The 5,427-nt window shown below is 32.3% G+C and overlaps 1 long non-coding RNA gene across 1 annotated transcript; it reads right to left on the bottom strand.

Annotated features, from left to right (window-relative positions):
* Positions 1-4,183: 4,183 nt before the first annotated feature.
* On the bottom strand, positions 4,184-4,988 carry LOC138358979 (uncharacterized). The gene is made up of 3 exons (XR_011225682.1): positions 4,817-4,988; positions 4,500-4,592; positions 4,184-4,307 (listed from the first exon to the last, which is right to left on the bottom strand). It is a non-coding gene; the product is annotated as an uncharacterized lncRNA (long non-coding RNA).
* Between the last annotated feature and the right edge of the window lie 439 nt (positions 4,989-5,427).

The following is a 5,427-nucleotide window of genomic DNA, read 5'->3' on the forward strand; positions in this document are numbered from 1 at the left end:
CATCTGAAAATTGGGAACATCAAAAGATCTGACTTTCCCAATTTTCTGATGGGAACATCAAATGATCTGATATTCCCATCACTGAAAAATAAAAACAGATAAAAAAAATGATATGAAAAAATAGAAAATAAAATATACTCATGAAATGAACAGAATGGTTAACAACGCAGCTCAATTGCAATGCAATGTCACAATAACATTTAAATATACTTTAAGATATAATCTAGAAGAAAATAAGGATATTGAAACGGTTCATGAACTCTATTTCAATAAAGGACACTATGGGGAACTTTGAAAAATAGTTATTGAGTATAATTAGACAGACTTGTTGCTAGGCAGAGGAGTAATGAGATATATGGCAAATTTTGCAAAATATACAATGAAGGTACACAAACATTCATACCCAAACAAAGCAAAATGCTAGGTAAGAACAAAGCATTTGGCCCGTAGGAGAAAGGAGATACCCACAAGACTAGAATACAAGTCATTAACAAGCATGCAAGTATAATACAAAATACATGCAGACATATATAATCCAAAAAAATGTCAAATTTACGTACTTATTATTACATTACAAATATCCAAGGTTTTGAAGACACGTTTCCTCTTGCGCCCAACGAGTGAATACTGAGACCAGACCCCATAGGTCCCTATCCTCCTCATCATTCGTCTCACTGTGTCTCCACAGCTTGCACCGCCCATTTGAGACAGCGTCTGGACCTGTTAAAATAATTCATAAGCTGTAAGGTAATAGAGAATAATATATATCTTTCAATCTCAACATTAGATTTTCTAATTTCCAACTGTATTAAATAAATAGCATTAAAATATTTTCCTTCTTAACTATTACAAAAATCAACGAATTTGAGTAACTTTTGCTTTTGTTTTATTTGTACCTTAAACATAACACTGAACAATCAATTATGTGCCACCCCACCTTCCTTCATCTGCAAAAAAACTAATCAAAAGACATATGTACAAGGCTAAAAAAATTCAGCAACACTTACCATACTCAGGCTAAAAGAATTAAGCAACACTTACCATACTCTTTTTATATTCACTGTTAACTTTTAGCTCATGTGACAGACTTTCCACCTGCTCAACAGTTTCAAGTGGGGATGGAAGAATGTCTTCCAGGATTGGTATATCTCCATGTGTTTTTGACATATGGGTTTCCGTCATTTTGACAATATTCAGGATATCCCCTGATAAAAATGTCAATTTTGATAATTCCTTCATTATGTATTCCATTTTTTCTGTTACTGCAAAAAAAAAAAGGCTTACTAGAACAAGCATTTAGTGTTGCATATATATGATATATGTATTGATCCTTAGTGGATCCTATTTTAGTGACAGACACATTGGTGTCAGGTCACTGTCAAATGGGCTACTGTCATGTAGCCTTCAATTATGTAACCTCTCCCATTCTATGATAGGGGTGACACAGGGCAGCATCCTTAGACCCCCTCCTATTTGTTATATACATCAATGATCTGCTTTATGTCTCTAACATGATTAAACCTGTATTGTTTGATGATACTACCATCATCTACTTAGTTGCTTTACAAGAATGTAAAATTTCAAGTCTGTACTCTCCCTCAATGTATTTTCTTGTATGTATAACAAAAAATAATCAACACATAATAAATCGGTACTTACTAGATTTTTGGAAAGGAGAGCTTTCAGTTCTGTCTTGTCTTGGAGTTTGAGGGGAAGGTTTTGTACTCGGCCTGTAGATAGACTTGTTGGTCCCACAAGATTCTGTCAGGGGTGGAAGCGTATTAGCATTGTATAGAAAATATTTACAAAATAGTTTTAAATACATAAAACTACAAATAGAAATTATTGAATTATTACATTAGCTTATAGCTTTTATGAATGCATTAAAAAATTTGATTTCACACAATGGAGCGACACCATTTAAAGTGTTTCCATCACCCTGAAGGCTGGTAAAAATATATTACATTAAAATCATACACAAGTACGTTACTATCTGTGTATGTAAATGTTTCAACAGTTACTTAAAGCTTACCAGTTCTGTCTTGTCTAGGAGTTTGAGGGGAAGGTATTTTACTGGGCCTGTAGAGAGACTTGCTGGTCCCACATGATTCTGTCAGGGGTGGAAGCGTATTAGCATTGTATAGAAAATATTTACAAAATAGTTTTAAATACATAAAACTACAAATAGTAATTATTGAATTATTACATTAGCTTATAGCTTTTATGAATGCATTAAAAAATTTTGTTTCACACAATGGAGCGACACCATTTAAAGTGTTTCCATCACCCTGAAGGCTGGTAAAAATATATTACATTAAAATCATACACAAGTACGTTAATATCTGTGTATGTAAATGTTTCTCCAGTTACTTAAAGCTTACCAGTTCTGTCTTGTCTAGGAGTTTGAGGGGAAGGTTTTGTACTCGGCCTGTAGAGAGACTTGCTGGTCCCACATGATTCTGTCAGGGGTGGAAGCGTATTAGCATTGTATAGAAAATATTTACAAAATAGTTTTAAATACATAAAACTACAAATAGTAATTATTGAATTATTACATTAGCTTATAGCTTTTATGAATGTATTAAAAAATTTTGTTTCACACAATGGAGCGACACCATTTAAAGTGTTTCCATCACCCTGAAGGCTGGTAAAAATATATTACATTAAAATCATACACAAGTACGTTACTATCTGTGTATGTAAATGTTTCTCCAGTTACTTAAAGCTTACCAGTTCTGTCTTGTCTAGGAGTTTGAGGGGAAGGTTTTGTACTCGGCCTGTAGATAGACTTGTTGGTCCCACAAGATTCTGTCAGGGGTGGAAGCGTATTAGCATTGTATAGAAAATATTTACAAAATAGTTTTAAATACATAAAACTACAAATAGTAATTATTGAATTATTACATTAGCTTATAGCTTTTATGAATGCATTAAAAAATTTTGTTTCACACAATGGAGCGACACCATTTAAAGTGTTTCCATCACCCTGAAGGCTGGTAAAAATATATTACATTAAAATCATACACAAGTACGTTACTATCTGTGTATGTAAATGTTTCTCCAGTTACTTAAAGCTTACCAGTTCTGTCTTGTCTAGGAGTTTGAGGGGAAGGTTTTGTACTCGGCCTGTAGATAGACTTGTTGGTCCCACATGATTCTGTCAGGGGTGGAAGCGTATTAGCATTGTATAGAAAATATTTACAAAATAGTTTTAAATACATAAAACTACAAATAGTAATTATTGAATTATTACATTAGCTTATAGGTTTTATGAATGCATTAAAAAATTTTGTTTCACACAATGGAGCGACACCATTTAAAGTGTTTCCATCACCCTGAAGGCTGGTAAAAATATATTACATTAAAATCATACACAAGTACGTTACTATCTGTGTATGTAAATGTTTCTCCAGTTACTTAAAGCTTACCAGTTCTGTCTTGTCTAGGAGTTTGAGGGGAAGGTATTTTACTGGGCCTGCAGATAGACTTGCTGGTCCCACATGATTCTGTCAGGGGTGGAAGCGTATTAGCATTGTATAGAAAATATTTACCAAATAGTTTTAAATACAAAATAGTTCTGTCCAGTTCTGTCTTGTTCTGTTAAAAAGAAAACCATCATTCAAAAAGAAATAAAATGTTTTCAATTAAATTAAATTACCTGATTCCTGTATCATATTATTTTGATGTTCATCTAGAGTCAGCTTACACTCGGCAGTCTTTCGGGGCATGGAAACAGTTACTTTTCTTGGTGGTGAATCTTCACTGTCTGAAACAAAAACGTTTAATGCATTCAGAAAAGCTATTAACATATATCTATATATATATTTTAATATATTACCTAGCAAAATATATTACCTAGTAAATAAGATTATTTGTTCCATTAAGCCAATCATGTTTCATTTTTTTAACAATTATTTTGAATTACTCTAAACATTCATTCCTACATACCTCCATCCACATCATTTGGTATTCTTCTGTATTTTACTGCCCTATAGTGATAACTTGTGTCTGTGTCACTTTCCATATTTGACGTTTCTTCTGCCTTTTTAAGGTGTTTTAGGGCAAGTTCCCAAGTACCTATAATAAAAATTAGAGTATATATAATTCATTATTACGAAACTTTGTATAACATCAAAACATTGAGAATTTTTTGATTTAACCATATGAATCAATGCTTGTATTTAATTACTATCAATGGAATAAATCTTGCTGATGTTGAAACGTCTCCATTTTGATGGGTCTGGTATTTCTCCTCTTTTGGCTTTCGATGATTGGTTTTCACGTGGCCAATAGCCCACGTTTGATCCCTGGAAAGGGGACATATATTTGTAAATATATGTATATGTAAATGTATGTCTCATAAATCGAGGCCCCACTGTATTTCATATATTATATACATATATATCTCTAAATCTATCAACATATATCATATACACATATTTTAAATACTAATGTTTTAATTTTGCAAATAAACAATATATATATATATATTGACTTACATCAGATGCACTAAACATCCATTTGATATGGATGATTGACAATTCTCCTTCTTCATCTTCCACAACGATGTATTTATTTTCAGATTCAGCCATCTACAAATTAAAACTGATTAGGGACATTTTCTGCAGCACATTATCAGTGTCTAAGAAAATAAGCAGTCACTAATTTTATATAGTACTAAACAACAATGTTAACCTTAATTCTAATATGTTATGATGGTGAACAATACTTTTTACTAAAGTTAAAAGTTTGCAATGTAAGCAAAGAGTATTCCTACAGCTTGCACAAGAATCAAAAACAATCACAAGAAACTTACTAGTCATAAATCATGTAGTATTGACAAGAAGATATAAGTACTTTCTGTTTTCTTGATTAACATTCCTCTGGTTGATGTGTTAATCCTATACACTTTTTTTAAAAAGTCCTTACGTGGATTAACATTGAAGGCCCCAAATATTCTTGAATCACAAGGACTAGTAAATATTGGGCTTTGAAAAGGATATACCCTAACAATGAAGTAATTTTCTTTACTTCTTCGGCTGTGTACAGTCCTTAACACTTCACAGCAATTATATCCAGGTAACGAATATACATTGTTAGGAAATTTATGAGAAATTTTATTATCTGGAGATGTTTTATAAATCATGGTATTTTCAGCCTCCTTTATTCTTTTTGTAATTTGGACAATTGGATTTTTACTTGATCTGACCATCTTTTTCAGCTGATGCAAATAATTTTCAAATGGAAAAGCTGAACAACTGTCAAGAGTACCATGTTCCTCAGCATCTGCTGTTAGGTGAATCAAACTGTGAACATTGTAGACTAGAAAATCTTTCCCATACAGATCACCACACCTTGATACAAAATTCAGCAAAAGGTCATGAGCATATTTGCCGTATTTTAAGGACATACATGTGGGCGAAACAA

Source organism: Procambarus clarkii, chromosome 88 (assembly GCF_040958095.1).
Source record: "Procambarus clarkii isolate CNS0578487 chromosome 88, FALCON_Pclarkii_2.0, whole genome shotgun sequence".
NCBI classification, from domain to species: domain Eukaryota; kingdom Metazoa; phylum Arthropoda; class Malacostraca; order Decapoda; family Cambaridae; genus Procambarus; species Procambarus clarkii.